Genomic DNA, 19711 nt, shown 5'->3' on the forward strand with positions numbered 1-19711 from the left:
CTCAGCAACATATTTTTAACACCCACCGAAATATGTGACTGCCTGTTATTATTTTTATAGTGCATCGCTCTCTCATGCTCTCTTTCTCTCCCTCTCTCTCTTGCCAATCTCTCTTTTTTTATCTCATTTGTCCATGGCTATTCTCTTTCTCTCTCTCTCTCTCTCTCTCTCTCTCTCTCTCTGTCTCTCTGTGAAAAGTGAAACTATTGATCTAGATCCTTTCTTGCCAGGAGCTGAAGATTTGGAGAACATTAAAGCCTAACAATGAAATATCTCCTCTTGTCTGGAGCTTCAGCATGAAGCACAATGTTTCCCAAACTCGGTCTTGGGGACCCCAAGGGGTGCACGGTTAGTTTTTTTGCCCTAAAACCACACAGCTGATTCAAAGCTTGATGATCAATTGAATCCCTTGTCCCTTAACATATGGGCCTTGATAGATATTCTATCGCAGTCATTTTTTTAAATCTCAAAGACACTTCAGTTTTGGACGTATCGGTAGATTAGCACTGAAGTCCCAGATTTAGTTCATTTCAATTCTACAACAAATTTAATAGATAGAGAGATGGATCATGAAATAGCACACTTTCAGTTTTAGACATATCCTTGAAAAAAGGGATGTTTGGTGTCAAGAGTTAGTTGTATGAGATCAAACCAGTGGAAATTGCATTGGTGATATCAGTAGATGAGATATTCACATACACTGATTGACCGGCAGTAGTGTGTAAAATGCTCCCTCTTCACGTTTATGTACTTCATACATCCCTCTACCCTTAATGGTTGCCATGGGAACAGCAGAAAAGGTTAACATATCCTTAAGACAGTGGTTGATCCTAGCGACACTTTTTGTTTAACCTGCCGACAGATGTTTTTATAGCCAATGCATCCTTTGTGGTTAAACACTATCAGTTTACTCTTTCATGTTTGTATGAAACATTCATCTCACTTAATCAAATGGCATGGTGCACAAAAGCTAAGTTTGAAAAAACTCTGTAGCTTTTAGAAAAATACAAACTGTGTGATACTATCATCAGTCAACACATAGTCCTGATGACCTCCCTCATACAACCCATCCCGTACAATTGTAGTGTAATTACTCTGTTTGTTGTATGTCAGGTAGTGATGATGGACCACAAGGAAAGCGCAATAGCAACTGACCATACATCAGGAACAATTGTATAGCAACCACTGCCAATATAGAATGGCCTGTTCCGTTTAGTGCCAGATTTCATAGAACAGTACTAATACAGTGCTTATCAGTTGACAGAAGGCCCGTGGTGGCAGTGGGCTCCTTGTCTTTTGCACTACACTACTTCATGCACTCCTATGTATGAGCCAGGCAACACGTCTTACAAGGCCTCTTGGACAATGTGGAATGAGATATGTCATTCTGAACATTGTATCAAATCTCAGATCAGGCTTGTACAGTGGGGCAAAAAGGTATTTAGTCAGCCACCAATTGTGCAAGTTCTCCCACTTAAAAAGATGAGAGAGGCCTGTAATTTTCATCATAGGTACACTTCAACTATGACAGACGAAATGAGAAAAAAAATCCAGAAAATCACATTGTAGGATTTTTAATGAATTTATTTGCAAATTAATGGTGGAAAATAATTATTTGGTCACCTACAAACAAACTCCTCTGTCCTACACTCATTACCTGTATTAATGGCACCTGTTTGAACTTGTTATCAGTATAAAAAACACCTGTCCACAACCTCAAACATTCACACTCCAAACTCCACTATGGCCAATACCAAAGAGCTGTCAAAGGACACCAGAAACAAAATTGTAGACCTGCACCAGGCTGGGAAGACTGAATCTGCAATAGGTAAGCAGCTTGGTTTGAAGAAATCAACTGTGGGAGCAATTATTAGGAAATGAAAGACATACAAGACCACTGATAATCTCCCTCGATCTGGGGCTCCACGCAAGATCTCACCCCGTAGGGTCAAAATGATCACAAGAACGGTGAGCAAAAATCCCAGTACCACACGGGGGGACCTAGTGAATGACCTGCAGAGAGTTGGGACCAAAGTAACAAAGCCTACCATCAGTAACACACTATGCCGCCAGGGACTCAAATCCTGCAGTGCCAGACGTGTTCCCCTGCTTAAGCCAGTACATGTCCAGGCCCGTCTGAAGTTTGCTAGAGAGCATTTGGATGATCCAGAAGAAGATTGGGAGAATGTCATATGGTCAGATGAAAACAAAATATAACTTTTTGGTAAAAACTCAACTCGTCGTGTTTGCAGGACAAAGAATGCTGAGTGGCATCCAAAGAACACCATACCTACTGTGAAGCATGGGGGTGGAAACATCATGCTTTGGGGCTGTTTTTCTGCAAAGGGACCAAGACGACTGATCCGTGTAAAGGAAAGAATGAATGGGGCCATGTATCGTGAGATTTTGAGTGAAAACCTCCTTTCATAAGCAAGGGCATTGAAGATGAAACGTGGCTGGGTCTTTCAGCATGACAATGATCCCAAACACACCGCCCGGGCAACGAAAGAGTGGCTTCGTGAGAAGCATTTCAAGGTCCTGGAGTGGCCTAGCCAGTCTCCAGATCTCAACCCCATAGAAAATCTTTGGAGGGAGTTGAAAGTCCGTGTTGCCCAGCAACAGCCCCAAAACATCACTGCTCTAGAGGAGATCTGCATGGAGGAATGGGCCAAAATACCAGCAACAGTGTGTGAAAACCTTGTGAAGACTTACAGAAAACGTTTGACCTCTGTCATTGCCAACAAAGGGTATATAACAAAGTATTGAGATAAACTTTTGTTATTGACCAAATACTTATTTTCCACCATAATTTGCAAATAAATTCATAAAAAATCCTACAATGTGATTTTCTGGATTTTTTTCCCTCATTTTGTCTGTCATAGTTGAAGTGTACCTATGATGAAAATTACAGGCCTCTCTCATATTTTTAAGTGGGAGAACTTGCACAATTAGTGTCTGACTAAATACTTTTTTGCCCCACTCTACATGCTACGCACAGGTAAACAAACTAGTCAGTCAGCAGTACTCATCGCTGAAGGGCTTGTCAGACACACCAGTGAATGGCATGACAGTAGACTGTCTCCCTAACATAACTGTATGTAACTTGACATGTACAGGTTAACCACATGTCAACAGTAGCATACCATACAATGTGTCCTCAATACCATATGTCCTCAAAATGAGTGAGAGAGAAATGTATTCATATTTTAATATTTGTATTCAGAATTGTACTTCCTGCGGGCGGCTATGCTCAAGACAACATGTCACTGAGAGTCATTTTCACACAAACAGCCTCAGGTGAATAATAGTGTGTGTCCTGTACTTCTGTAAGTACAGGACACACACTAATGATATGTATCAGCATACATTACAGAGGAACACCAACACGGCACACAAACGCACAAACACACACAGACACACAGCCAAAAACACACACACAGGTGAATGGCGTGCTAGCAGTCCTTTCTGGTCAGAGTGTATCGATTTCATGGCGCCCTTGAGGGCACACCATGACTCAACAGGCAGGACAGGTATTCCATGATTCAGTCAAACCATACTGACATGCCGAGCTGGAGGAGGACGTACATGTTGGGCTCCCGAGTGGTGCAGTGGTCTAAGGCACTGCATCTCAGTGCTAGAGGCGTCACTACAGACCTTGGTTCAATTCCAGGCTGTATCACAACCAGCCGTGATTGGGAGTACCATAGGGCGGCGCACAATTTGCCCAGCGTCGTCCGGGGTTGGCTGTCATTGTAAATAAGAATATGTTCTTTACTGACTTGCCTAGTTAAATAAAGGTTACATTTTTAAAAAACTAAAAATGTAACTGCCAAGGAAACACCAACATAAAGTGTCTTAATAGGGTGTTGGGCTATAGAAGTGTTTCCATTATTTTTGGCAGTTACCAGTATCTGGTTATCAATTATGACTACGACAGTTAGCCATGAGATTAGCGGACGGCTAGCTTTCAGATATGGAAACGGGTATGCTCATGAGAGGCCAACGCGGCAGTACTCTTTGAATGGCATGTGGTGTGTGATTGCGTTCTGTTGAAGGAGAGACAATATGATAGAAGTGATGTGAATCTCTGTGTCAACATGTTGTTTGTTTCCTCTTGGCGTTGCTTGTATCACATTACACACGCATACACACACACACTACGGCACATTCAGTTAATGTACTGATACACGTGTAGTATATGCACGTAGGCACCAGCATTATGTCTCTGTGAGGCTGGAGGATTTGATGCACGGCCAGGGAACATCACATGATGGCCTTGCATAAGTGCCCCGTCATCAGAAGAGCCTAATATATACAGTATATGGCTGTGATCTTAGCAGGCGAATATCATGATGTAAGTCCTCTATGGTCACAATGTGTTCCTAATGTCCATCAATGATTAACGCTCCCTATTATGTTTCATAAAAAGAGGTGATCATCATATAGAAGATGGAACTCTCATCCACAGATCTATACGAATCCTTTACCCACATCAAAAATATGATTATGTTTCCATACAAATATAACTCTTGTTTAAGATCTAGGCCATTCTGTCCTATGTCCTCTATGTGTTGGAGTGATTGGTACATTTACATTTGCTGTGTGGTGATCTTGAGGGAAGCATCTCGTATGACTCACAGAGCTGGAACTGTGTCAATATTTGACGGAGTGGAGGAAATCATTTTCCAGCAAAACAATATCTCTGGCATATATGAAATCAATCATAAGCAATTAAATGGAGGTGAAACATATCCAGCTACTTAATAATGTCCAAAAGCTCTTATCTGTAGGCCTATGCACCATTGATGAGACAAATGTATTTTCTTCAGGAAAATCTGTGGGCGAACTGTGAAATGATCTACTCACTCTTTTTAAATTCAGGACATAATATTATTTTGACATTTTCGTGGTGCCAATAAGCCAAAATCTGGCAGCATGATTTACATTGCACACAGTTGAAAAAAAGTTCAAAATAATATCACGCTGCCAGATTAAAATGGGGTTCATTGTATTTTTTTAGCACAGATGTCTGCTCTTTTGCACCACAAAAATGTTGCCTACAGCGCACGCCACGTCCAGTTCTAAGGGCACAAGCACTGTTCAAGACACAAACTGTTCACACCCCTCTTGTTGGTGGATACACAATAAGTTTAAAACTTGTTTCCCGCAATTCACACATTTTGTGAAAGGTTGCCGATAACATTTAGCAGTTTTAAAGCACATTTTCTTGCAATTTTATACATTTTGGCATGTCTAATGTGTATTCATGTGATATTTGAGTGACTCAAAGATTACAACTAAATCTATGGGCTAAAAAACGTTAGCTGACATGGGCTAGTTGATCTGGACATTTCTGACAAGTTATGCAATGACTGACATGACAAGAGAAAAACTAACCAATTAAAAAATGTGACCTTGTGCATTCTATTATTACAACTTTTAAGAGTAAGTTGAAAGCCGGACTAAGTTCCTTACTCCGCCAACCCCTCACACCCCACAGTTTGGGAACGACTGGCCTAAGGTATCATGTTTTTGGAAAAGAGTAGGCATTCATTTAGTAGAAATGGGTTGGTGCTTGTAGTTTAGATGAGGTAACCTGAAGACAAACTAGCAAAATGATCTCAATGGTCAAGATGCACAGACAAAAACACAGTCAATTTAATTCCACTTAACTCATTCTACCATAGTGATATTTTTGGGCCATAAAAATGCATAAATTCACATCAATCATAATGAAATGGATAGCTGGTCTGAAGGGATCCACTACGCTACACCTGATTTACATAAATTCCCCTCAAACGAAAGGTCATGAATTTAAAAATCACACATGATTTATTTCACCATTTGTCAGTAGGTATGGGGCATTATGGAGATGAAGATAGAACAGCAATTATATGCAATAAATCTATAAATGTAAGTATCCAGTCTGAAATGTACCGTAATAACCTTATGAATGATGGCCTCATGTGAATGCATATTTCTGCTCGTATAATTTTGTTTGTAAATGTTGCTCAATCTAATTTTGATATAATTGCATTTTGATATAAAATGATGATCAATCAAACAAAAAACACAGTTGTTGATACTTCAGAGGATTGTCGTATGTCATCATTATTAACAAAAACATTTAGTTGAAAACTATTCCCCTATTTGACAATTGATCATGTAAAGAAAGCCCAGAGCAGACATGGGATGGGTAAAGATGACAGCTGACAGAGAGCTGTGGTACTGGGGCTTGAAAACGTAGAGCCATTTCTTTCTGGCTGGGGAGTTTAGCAATAGAGAGTGAAAGGCACTTTGGGGTCAACCTCCTCATGAAAAATACTAAATGCTGCCCTGTGGCTACAATTACCAATTGCAGCATTCCTCCAGCGTGTGTGTGTGTGCGTGCACGTGTGTGTGTATTTGTAAATCAAATCAAATCAAATTGTATTGGACACATACACTTATTTAGCAGATGTTATTGCGGGTGTAGATAAATGCTTGTGTTCCTAGCTTCAACAGTGCAGTAGTATCTAACAGTGCAGTAGTATATAAAAACGATTCACAACAATACACACAAATCTAAAAGTAAAATAATGGGATTAAGAAATATATAAATATTAGATTGAGCAATGTCGGAGTGGCATTGACTAAAATGCAGTAGAATAGAATACAGTATATACATATGAAATTAGTATAGCAGTATGTAAACATTATATAAGCATTATTGAAGTGACTAGTGTATGTACAGTTGAAATCGGAAGTTTGCATACACTTAGATTGGATTCATTAAAACTCGTTTTTCAACCACTCCACAAATTTCTTGTTAACAAACTATAGTTTTGGCAAGTGGATTTGGACATCTACTTTGTGCATGACACAAGTCATTTTTCCAACAATTGTTTACAGACAGATTATTTCACTTATAATTCACTGTATCACAATTCCAGCAGGTCAGAAGTTTACATACACTAAGTTGACTGTGCCTTTAAACAGCTTGGAGAATTCCAGAAAATGATGTCATGGCTTTAGAAGCTTCTGATAGGCTAACTGACATCATTTGAGTCAATTGGAGGTGTAGCTGTGGATGTATTTCAAGGCCAACCTTCAAACTCAGTGCCTCTTTGCTTGACATCATGGGAAAATCAAAATAAATCAGTCAAGACCTCAGAAACAAAAATGTGGACCTCCACAAGTCTGGTTCATCCTTGGGAGCAATTTCCAAATGCCTGAAGGTACCACGTTCATCTGTACAAACAATAGTACGCAAGTATAAACACCATGGGACCACGCAACCGTCATACCGCTCAGGAAGGAGACGCGTTCTGTCTCCTAGAGATGAACACACTTTGGTGCGAAAAGTGCAAATCAATCCCAGAACAACAGCAAAGGACCTTGTGAAGATGCTGGAGGAAACAGGTACAAAAGTATCTATATCGACAGTAAAACGAGTCCTATATCGACATAACCTGAAAGGCCGCTCAGCAAGGAAGAAGCCACTGTTCCAAAACCGCCATAAAAAAAGCCAGACACGGTTTGCAACTGCACATGGGGACCAAGACCGTACTTTTTGGAGAAATGTCCTCTGGTCTGATGAAACAAAAATAGAACTGTTTGGCCATAATGACCATCGTTATGTTTGGAGGATAAAGGGGGAGGCTTGCAACCCGAAGAACACCATCCCAACTGTGAAGCACAGGGGTAGCAGCATCATGTTGGGGGGGTGCTTTGCTGTAGGAGGGACTGGTGCCCTTCACAAAATAGATGGCGTTATGAGGCAGGAAAATTATGTGGATATACTGAAGCAACATCTCAAGACATCAGTCAGGAAGTTAAAGCTTGGTTGCAAATGCGTCTTCCAAATGGACAATGACCCCAAGCATACTTCCAAAGTTGTGGCAAAATGGCTTAAGGACAACAAAGTCAAGGTATTGGAGTGGCCATCACAATGCCCTGACCTCAATCCTATAGAGAATTTGTGAGCAGAACTGAAAAAGCATGTGCGAGCAAGGAGGCCTACAAACATGACTCAGTTACACCAGCGCTGTCAGGAAGAATGGGCCAAAATTCGCCCAACTTATTGTGGGAAGCTTGTGGAAGGCTACCAGAAACGTTTACCTAAGTTAAATAATTTAAAGGCAAGGCTACCAAATACTAATTGAGTGTATGTAAACTGGGAATGTGATGAAAGAGCTGAAAGCTGAAATAAATCATTCTCTACTATTATTCTGACATTTCACATTCTTAAAATAAAGTTGTGATCCTAACTGACCCAAGAAAGGACATTTTTACTAGGATTACATGTCAGGAATTGTGAAAAACTGAGTTTAAATGTATTTTGGCTAAGGTGTATGTAAACATCCGACTTCAACTCTATGTATGTGCTTGTTTGTGGCTGTGCGTGTCAGCAAGTCATCAATGTATTTGCTTCTGTATTAATGTGTGTGACTGTGAGCATGTGGGAGGGTTTGTGTGTATGTGGCTGTTTGTGCCATGGGACACCCAGTTTGCTGTCTGTACATCTATGCATGTGTGCGAGTGGGTGTTTGTGGAACTCCATGCAAGGGCACTGAACATGTTGGTTTATGATGTCTTGAGCCACTCCTCTAATCTTGCCCATAGTTCCTGCTCCCCGCTCAGCCCTTGTCGCTTAGCGCTCCCTAGCCGAGGTGACGGTCTTCCAGGTCACCACCTGCATTCTTATGGGCCTGGATGGGCCCCAAGGAGGGGTGGAGAGGTCAGGGAGGGGAGGGTGACTCTGGCCCTTCCCCTCTTCCTTCCTGCTGAGTAGATCACCAGTCTGTGCAGGCAGCGCAGCGCAGCGACTGATTTATAACCCCACACGCTCCTCTCCCATGTCACCAGGGTAGCCTAGTGGTTAGAGCGTTGGACTAGTAACTGGAAGGCTGCAAGTTCAAACCCCCAAGCTGACAAGGTACAAATCTGTCGTTCTGCCCCTGAACAGGCAGTTCCTAGGCCGTCATTGAAAATAAGAATTTGTTCTTAACTGACTTGCCTAGTTAAATAAAGGTAAAAAGCAACATCCCCTGCTGCCCCGATGCCCCCCATTCCCTGCTGCCCCGATGCCCCCCATCCCCTGCTGCCCTGTTTCCCCTCATCCCCTGCTGCCCCGATGCCCCCATCCCCTGCTGCCCTGTTTCCCCTCATCCCCTGCTGCCCTGATGCCCCCCATCCCCTGCTGCCCTGATGCCCCCCATCCCCTGCTGCCCCGATGCTCCCCATCCCCTGCTGCCCTGATGCCCCCCATGCATTGCTGCCTCTACCACAAAATAATCAACAGCTTACCAATTTATAGAACCCCCATGGAAACAGCAAAACAAGTTGCTCAGGGGTTTCATGAATTATCATCAGCGCTTTGGTGTATAACACCCCCATTAACCATTGGAAAGAGAAAGAGAGAGGACTGAGTCTGTATGCTGTATTTATAGAACACAGCTATAAGCCAAATGTGATAAGCACATAGCATATAACAAGCGGACTAAACTGACGTTTTTTCCCACGTCACATGATGTATTTTGTGATGTAGACCTATTTCCCAGACACCTTTCATTGCCTGGTTGAGGTTTGAATTTGAGTTTGTTTCGATTTTTACAGGGACAGTGCACATTAATCAACGTTTCAGTAAAATGTGACGGTTTTAGCCAGCCGGCAAATTTTCTACCGCAGTCCCTGGGCAGGTTATTAGGTCTGTTTTTTAATGACACATTTTCCTTATGGATACATACTGCACGTGTTAACAGGCATGCATTAGCAGCTGGTCTGTATGGAGTCTGTTTATGTTCACGACAGGGACCAGGCCATTATGGTTGTGTTGTGGCAGTGGTTCCGCAGTCACACTTGTATGACCCCTTGTAAATCAGAGGTAAGCTAAGGTGAGGCGAGGGCTTAGTGAAGTGCTAACTGCTGCTCTGGCATTTCGGCATGTCGCAGATGGTGTCATAAAATTGAATTAACGGATATTACGCTCATACGAAAGCTTTAAGTTCCTTGGCATGCACATCACTGACAACCTGAAATGGGTCCTTCACACACACACAGTGTGGTGAAGAAGGTGCAACAGCGCCTCTTCAACCTCAGGAGGCGGAAGAAATTTGGCTTGGCCCTGAAGACCATTACAAAGTTCTACAGATGCACCATTGAGAGCACCCTGTCGGGCTGTATCACCGCCTGGTAAGGTAATTGCGTCGTCCACAACCGCAGGGCTCTCCAGAGGGTGGTGCGGTCAGCCCATTGCATCACCAGGGACACTGCCTGCCCTCCAGGACATCTATAGCACCCGGTGTCACAGGAAGGCCAAGATGATCATCAAGAATCTCAGCCGTCCGAGCCACGGCCTGTTCACCCCACTACCATCAAGAAGGCGGAGACAATACAGGTGCAACAAAGCTGGAGCCGAGAGACTATCTCCAGGCCATCAAAATGTTAAAGAGTCACTACTAGCCTTAGTCACTGTCCTAGTTGGATACCACCCGGTACTCTACCCTGCACCTTAGAGACTGCTGCCCTATGTAGATAGTCACTGAACACTGGTCACTTTATTAATGTTTACATACTGCTTTACCTCTTCAAATGAATATACTGTATTCTAGTCATGGCTCACCCTACACACACATACAGTGCCTTGCGAAAGTATCCGTTGCCACATTTCAGGCTTCAAACATAAAGATATAAAACTGTATTTTTTTGTGAAGAATTAACAACAAGTGGGACACAATCATGAAGTGGAACGACATTTATTGGATATTTCAAACTTTTTTAACAATTCAAAAACTGAAAAATTGGGCGTGCAAAATTATTCAGCCCCCTTAAGTTAATACTTTGTAGCTCCACCTTTTGCTGCGATTACAGCTGTAAGTCGCTTGGGGTATGTCTCTATCAGTTTTGCACATCGAGAGACTGACATTTTTTCCCATTCCTCCTTGCAAAACAGCTCGAGCTCAGTGAGGTTGGATGGAGAGCATTTGTGAACAGCAGTTTTCAGTTCTTTCCACAGATTCTCGATTGGATTCAGGTCTGGACTTTGACTTGGCCATTCTAACACCTGGATATGTTTGTTTTTGAACCATTCCATTGTAGATTTTGCTTTATGTTTTGGATCATTGTCTTGTTGGAAGACAAATCTCCGTCCCAGTCTCAGGTCTTTTGCAGACTCCATCAGGTTTTCTTCCAGAATGGTCCTGAATTTGGCTCCATCCATCTTCCCATCAATTTTAACCATCTTCCCTGTCCCTGCTGAAGAAAAGCAGGCCCAAACCATGATGCTGCCACCACCATGTTTGACAGTGGAGATGGTGTGTTCAGCTGTGTTGCTTTTATGCCAAACATAACGTTTTGCATTGTTGCCAAAAAGTTCAATTTTGGTTTCATCTGACCAGAGCACCTTCTTCCACATGTTTGGTGTGTCTCCCAGGTGGCTTGTGGCAAACTTTAAACAACACTTTTTATGGATATCTTTAAGAAATGGCTTTCTTGCCACTCTTCCATAAAGGCCAGATTTGTGCAATATACGACTGATTGTTGTCCTATGGACAGAGTCTCCCACCTCAGCTGTAGATCTCTGCAGTTCATCCAGAGTGATCATGGGCCTCTTGGCTGCATCTCTGATCAGTCTTCTCCTTGTATGAGCTGAAAGTTTAGAGGGACGGCCAGGTCTTGGTAGATTTGCAGTGGTCTGATACTCCTTCCATTTCAATATTATCGCTTGCACAGTGCTCCTTGGGATGTTTAAAGCTTGGGAAATCGTTTTGTATCCAAATCCGGCTTTAAACTTCTTCACAACAGTATCTCGGACCTGCCTGGTGTGTTCCTTGTTCTTCATGATGCTCTCTGCGCTTTTAACGGACCTCTGAGTCTATCACAGTGCAGGTGCATTTATACGGAGACTTGATTACACACAGGTGGATTGTATTTATCATCATTAGTCATTTAGGTCAACATTGGATCATTCAGAGATCCTCACTGAACTTCTGGAGAGAGTTTGCTGCACTGAAAGTAAAGGGGCTGAATAATTTTGCACGCCCAATTTTTCCGTTTTTGATTTGTTAAAAAAGTTTGAAATATCCAATAAATGTCGTTCCACTTCATGATTGTGTCCCACTTGTTGTTGATTCTTCACAAAAAAATACAGTTTTATATCTTTATGTTTGAATCCTGAAATGTGGCAAAAGGTCGCAAAGTTCAAAGGGGCCAAATACTTTCGCAAGGCACTGTACATAGCTGGTGTTTCAACTCTTGTCCCACTGTATGGCCTTTTTCCTAATTGTTAATGTTTATTTAATCCGATTCATCAGTTGAGGAAAGAGACCGGAACAGCAGACCAGAATGGTCGATAGCAACTGGGTGCATTTTCAGTGTATGGTGTGTGTGAGAGAGTGGGAGAGTGAGTGAGTGAGAGAGAGAGAATGAAAAAGAGAGAGATCGAGAGAGAGAATGAAAAAGAGAGAGCGAGAGAGAGAATGAAAAAGAGAGAGAGAGAGAGAATGAAAAAGAGAGAGAAAATGAAAAAGAGAGAGAGAGAATGAAAAAAAGAGAGAGAATGAAAAAAAGAGAGAGAATGAGAAAGAGAGAGAATGAAAGAGAGAGAAAGAGAATGAAAAAGAGTAAGAGAATGAAAAAGAGAGAGAGAATGAAAAAGAGAGAGAGAGAGAGAGAATGAACGAGAGAGAGAATGAAAGAGAGAGAATGAAAGAGAGAATGAAAAAGAGAGAGAGAGAGAATGAAAAAGAGAGAGAGAGAGAGAATGAAAAAGAGAGAGAGAATGAAAAAGAGAGAGAGAGAGAATGAAAAAGAGAGTGAGGGGAAGGAGGGAGGCAACACTACGTGTGGCTACTTTCAAAACTGCAAGGCTTCTCCGGTGAGAGGAACAAAGGAGAGCCAAAGCACGAAGGAGAAAGATCTATACGCAGCTCAAGGATGACCTTCATATGGTGAGAAAATATCATAGACTCTTTAGAAAAGACAGCATACAAATGTAGGATCTTAATTTGATCACCCTGTTGTTGCAGGACACTCTTAGTGTCTTCAAGGTTTAGAAAGACTTCTACAGTTTCTGATTTCCATTTTTAAATTTCACTCTTGATTTGCCCTAACGATAAATGTATCGACCCCCGGCAAAAGTGTCCATTAATTATAATCCACACAATAATTTACATTTCCTGTGGCTGCAGGATACTTTTTCCTGCTATGAGAAACTTTAAATTTCAAATTGAAATCTTGTATACAGTAGGTCACAATGGAGCCATTGTGTGTGTGTGTGGGGGGGGGGGGGGTCCTTGTTGAAACAATGGAGACATGTTTCACCTTTCAAATGTTTACCAGTCAAAAACATTTTCTCAGTAATGTTTTCCCTATGCGCTAAAGGTCTTGTATATGACTCATATGAGCACACTTAATGTAGTAAAATGAAACCTGAGGGAAACAAAATAATACAATTGAATTGCCTATATTGCCAGTATGGCTATCATAAATCATCCTGTCTTTACCTGGACATGCAAAGAGTCACAGACTCTACAGCCTTGACCTGACATTGCATTTGTATTGTCTTTGGGTTGGGGTGGGGTGGGGGGGGTTGTAGTTTAGAGAGAGGGAGAGCAACCATGCCAAATTTGACAGCTGTGTGTGTGCGTGTGTGCGTGCGCATGTGTTTGTGTGAGTGTGTATTCCCCCAGGTGGCATAGCTCTGTTCTATCTGTCAACCCTGTGGCAGCAAATTAGCTCCCAAGCTGAGGCAGAGGGTTCCTCCAGCACTGCAGGTTTGTGTGCCTCCATCTTCATGCCTCCATTCCAGTAAACATATGCACACAAACAATGCATTCGCTTTTGATGAAGGCAATTCAGCCTCACAAACGCATCAGATGCATATCTCCTACAAGAAGTCTCGCTGCTGCAGGGGGAACATGTATCATGGTGGCCTTTTGTTTAAAAAAAACCTGGCTTGTTTTATTTATATCCGGAGCAGATTTTTATCTGGGTTCATTTGAGTTGGCTTTATTATTAACACTTATATGATCGTAAATCGGGGAAGAAAACGAAAACCGATAAAAACTACTTAATTCATCTTTAATTATTTGATAGGGAAACATTTCATACCAAAAGAAGGGGGAAGAACCTGACAGTTGGTCTCTTTCCCTTCCCTGGCTCTGTGTTTAGCAGAAATATACTGTAGTCTGACAAATTTGAGATAAGATCAGAAGTAATTTGCACGGCATTATTGGGTTGGTCTCAGAGATCCATTATTATGAGGAGTCAGAAGAGATTTGATCAAGCCCGCATCAATCTCCAATGGCAATTGGGGGAAAGTATTTACATTCTCTTACAGTAATATTAGTGTAATTTGACTTAAAACATCCACTGTAATAAAGGCCGCAACACTTATTGTACATTTCATGAAAGTTGTTGAGTATGATGAAGTAATTTATAACTGTATCTGAAAGACCAGTGGTCTCCTGTGTGGATATATAGGCTTCTTTGTTGTCTGTTTTTGTGAGTGTACATGTGTAGGATCTTAATTTGACCTATATTGTCATAGCTAAATAATCCTGCAGCAACAGGATTTTAATATTTTAATGTTGCTTGATCGGTGGTTAGTCTATTAGCTGGCCAAAAGTAGGCTACATGAAAAGTGCAATACTGTTAATATTGTCGGATTTCAGTGAATTTATGTAAATCACAAATCACATCTGCATTTCGTGAGGCTCAGGAAAATTCTCAGCAACTAAAGGTCAAATTATGATCCTACACCTGTAGGTATAATCATCTGAGGTAAAATCAACACCACTGGCAAGGGAGAGGGGAAAATGGAGAGGGAGAGGGAGAGGGAGAGGGAGAGAGAGAGAGAGAGAGAGAGAGAGAGAGAGAGAGAGAGAAAAGCGTCTGTCCAGTCCAGTATGAAGCCTCTAATCTAACCCAGCAGTGTGGTGTGCCCGGGCAGAGGCAGATGTTCAAATACTGTTGCCGAGGCGATGGGAAGGGTAGGCATGCCAGCATGGAGACAAGGGTCATAAAAGCTGGGAGGGAAAAAAATCCCACAAACTGGCAAATGCACAGAGGGCAGAACATAGGAAAATAGTTAGGTAAACCAAAAAAACAGCTTCAATGAAGCAATTGTGAAGTCTGGTCTACTCTTGACTACACATTCGAATGAACTGCAGGCCTATCAGGATCAGAACCGTAAAGATACAATATAATATTCTACTGTAATTCTGTGATCAGAACGTTGCCGATCTCGCTTAAAAATGGAATGTGTTCGAATCCGACCTTCATATTACTTATTAACAATCACATTCTCGAGGGGAACAGCTCAAATGAAGTGGCTCCACAATGACACCATTCCACCACTGGCCATTTCAAAACGAGCAGAGCTAACAATAGAGGGTTAAAGTCGTTTGAGTGAAGTCAAGCATTTCCAACGGCCCTTCTCTCTCCAATGAGGCAGCAGAAAAGGATGAATATCCTCAATCATCATTGTTTCTTTCACCACTTATTTTCCATTACCATTTCGCTTGGCCCGGTGTTGCCATTTCCTGAACTCCTAAATGACGGATGATCAGTACAGTTTCTCTCTCTCTCTCTCTCTCTCTCTCTCTCTCTCTCTCTCTCTCTCTCTCTCTCTCGTTGCTGCCATCGAGAAGATGAACTCACAATTGGACTATGGTCGGTTGCTCTGCTCTTCTCTGAAACCAAACAGGGTAATTAATTTGCCGGACAGAAATAAAGGTGCATGCATAATTGACGCTGCTTTGTTAAAATGAACAAATTGGAGTCATTGGTATCATCTCAATAAATCATGGGCTGGCCGGCCATGCTACGGACCCAGCAGCCGTTTCATCACATCTTCAAGCCCAGGGAGAACAGAGGTTTGTTGGGCCAAGGGGAAGAAATGTATCATACTCTGACTTCTGATCCTCATTATACCATCCTTATGATATTTTACAATACCTTTTGATATACATTACTAGTCAAAGGTTTGGACACACCCATTCATTCAATGGTGTTTATTTATTTTTTACTATTTTCTAAATTGTAGAATATTAGTGATGAAATAACACATATGGAATCATGTAGTAACCAAAAAAGTGTAAAACAAATTAAAATAATTTTATATTTGAGATTCTTCAAAGTAGCCAACTTTGGCAGTCGCAAAAACCATCAAGAGCTATGACGAAAATGAGGAATGCCACAGAAAGGAAGACCCAGAGTTACCTCTGCTGTAGAAATTACCTCAGTAATGGCAGCCCAAAGAAATGCTTCACAGAGTTCAAGTATCAGACACATCTCAACATCAACTGTTCAGAGGAGTCTGCGGGAATCAGGCCCAAATAAACCACTACACCACACCAATAAGAAGAAGAGACTTGCTTTGCCCAAGAAACACGAGAAAATTGACATTAGACTGGTGGAAATCTGTCCTATGGTCTGATGAGTCCAAATTTGAGATGTTTGGTTCTAACCGCAGTGTCTTTGTGAGAGGGAGAGTAGAATAACGGATTATTTGTTTTTCAACAGGACAATGACCCAACACACCTCTAGGCAGTGTATGGGCTATTAGACCAAGAAGGAGAGTGATTGAGTGCTGCATCAGATGACCTGGCCTCCACAATCACCCGACCTCAACCCAATTGAGATGGTATGTTGGACCGCAGAGTGAAGGAAAAGCAGCCAACAAGTGCTCAGAATATGTGGGAACTCCTTCAAGACTGTTGGAAAGCATTCCAGTTGAAACTGGTTGAGAGAATTCCAAGATGGCGTATCTTTTATCTTCTATATTTTTTCTTTGCATACCTTTTTAGATATTTTTTCGAATCCTCAACTTCAAAATACTCTCCTGCAACCCGCCTCACCCAATGTGGTGTAGATGTGCTTGTTTCTAAAGTATTTTCTTTACTCCTGAATTGGTACCCCAACAGAAGCTAGCCAGCTGACTAGCTACTAGCTAGTAGTCAGCTAACCACTGCTAGCGGTCATTAGCTAACCTTTAGCTCAGAAAATTCTCGCTAGTATGCACAACGCGACTCAAACCAGAACATACCAGACCTATTTTCTCTCCATTTCCCCGGACTCCCACCGCAAGCTCTAAACCTTTTCACCTGGATCATCGCAGCGACGTCTCTGTTCCGAAGCAAGCACCAACTAGCCTGGAGCTAGCCCATGCTAGGCCCATCTCCTGGCTAGCTGAAGAGTTCCATCAGCTACTCCTGGGCTACTATGCCTATTTTGCCAATTGGCCTGGACCCATTTTACTGCCGGTGCAGAGCCCTGCCGGACCTTCAAGACTGGCCTACCGACGTAATCTGCCCGAGGAGGTTATTCAACTGGCCCCTCCGTCGAGACGTCCCATGAATGCCCATCTGCTAGCCTGCTTGCTGTCTGGAGCATATCGGCAGTTAGCTGAATAGGTAACTGCCGATAGGTAAAATATAGACAATTTCTTGGGCCACTATACCTATTCTGCCAATTGGACTGGTGCCCTTTACCACACGGAACCCTACTAATCCATCACGACTGGTCTACCGATGTAAATGCACGAGGAGGCTATAAACAGACTTCCCCCGCCGCGACGTCCCTCTGAGGCCCTTCTGCTAGCTTGCTAGCCCCGGCCCACTAGCTGTCTGAATCGCCGTGTCTCCAACCAGCCTCACTGCTCACTGGACCCTTATGATCACTCGGCTACGCATGCCTCTCCTTAATGTCAATATGCCTTGTCCATTGCTGTTCTGGTTAGTGATTATTGTCTTATTTCACTATAGAGCCTCTAGCCAAATCAAATCAAATCAAATGTATTTATATAGCCCTTCGTACATCAGCTGATATCTCAAAGTGCTGTACAGAAACCCAGCCTAAAACCCCAAACAGCAAGCAATGCAGGTGTAGAAGCACGGTAGCCCTGCTCAATATGCCTTAGCTAACCCTTCAGTTCCACCTCCCACACATGCGATGACATCACCTGGTTTAAATGATGTTTCTAGAGACAATATCTCTCTCATCATCGCTCAATGCCTAGGCATACCTCCACTGTATCTACTCTATCTACTCTATCGCTACCAGAAACCTGCTCCTTTTACTCTCTGTTCTGGACGTACTAGACGACCAGTTCTTATAGCCTTTAGCCGTACCCTTATCCTACTCCTCCTCTGTTATTCTGGTGATGTAGAGGTTAATCTAGGCCCTGCAATGCCTAGCTCCACTCCTATCCCCCTTCTGTAACTGTAAAAGCCTTGGTTTCATGCATGTTAACATTAGAAGCCTCCTCCCTAAGTTTGTTTTGTTCACTGCTTTAGCACACTCTGCCCACCTGGATGTCCTAGCCATGTCTGATTCCTGGCTTAGGAAGACCACCAAAAGCTCTGAAATTTCCATCCCTAACTATAACATTTTCCGACAAGATAGAACTGCAAAAGGGGGCGGTGTTGCAATCTACTGCAGATATTGCCTACAGAGTTCTGTCAGAGCTTCTACTTTTAAAATCCACCTTTCCAGAAACAAGTCTCTCACTGTTGCCACTTGCTATAGACCACCATCTGCCCCCAGCTGTGCTCTGGACACCATATGTGAACTCATTGCCCCCATCTATCTTCAGAGCTTGTGCTGCTAGGTGACATAAACTGGGACATGCTTTAACACCCCAGCCATCCTACAATCTAAGCTTGATGCCCTCAATCTCACACAAATTATCAATAAACCTACCAGGTACAACCCCAAAGCTGTAAACACGGGCACCCTCATAGATATCATCTTAACCAACCTGCCCTCCAAATACACCTCTGCTGATTTCAACCAAGATCTCAGCGATCCCTGCCTCATTGCCTGCATCCGTAATGGGTCTGCGGTCAAACGACCACCCCTCATCACTGTCAAACGCTCCCTAAAACACTTCAGCGAGCAGGCCTTTCTAATCGACCTGGCCCGGGTATCCTGGAAGGATATTGACCTCATCCCGTCAGTAGATGATGCCTGTTTATTCTTCAAAAGTGCCTTCCTCACCATCTTAAATAAGCATGCCTCATTCAAAAAATATTGAACCAGGAACAGATGGTTCTCTCCAGACCTGACTGCCCTTGACCAGCACAAAAACATCCTGTGGTGTTTCTGCATTAGCATCAAATAGCCCCCGTGATATGCAACTTTTCAGCGAAGTTAGGAACCAATATACACAGGCAGAACAGAAATTTGCATCCTGTAGCACAAACTCAAAAAAGTTCTGGGACACTGTAAAGTCCATGGAGAATACGAGCACCTCCTCCCAGCTGCCCACTGCACTGAGGCTAGGAAACACTGTCACCACCGATAAATCCATTATAATTAAGAATTTCAATAAGCATTTTTCTACAGCTGGCCATGCTTTCCACCTGGCTACCCCGGTCAACTGCCCTGCACCCCCACAGCAACTCGCTCAAGCCTCCCCATTTCTCCTTCACCCAAATACAGATAGCTGATGTTCTGAAAGAGCTGCAAAATTTGGACTCCTACAAATCTGCCGGGCTAGACCATCTGGACCCTCTCTTTCTAAAATGATCTGCCGAAATTGTTGCAGCCCCTATTACTAGCCTGTTCAACCTCTCTTTTGTATCGTCTAAGATTCCCAAAGATTTGAAAGCAGCCACGGTCATCCCCATCTTCAAAGAGGGAGACACTCTAGACCCAAACTGCTCCAGACCTAAATCTATCCTACCCTGCCTTTTCTAAGGTCTTCGAAAGCCAAGTTAACAAACAG

This window comes from Oncorhynchus mykiss, chromosome 15, assembly GCF_057628025.1.
Source record: "Oncorhynchus mykiss isolate SJ-2025 chromosome 15, ASM5762802v1, whole genome shotgun sequence".
Classification (NCBI taxonomy): Eukaryota; Metazoa; Chordata; class Actinopteri; order Salmoniformes; family Salmonidae; genus Oncorhynchus; species Oncorhynchus mykiss.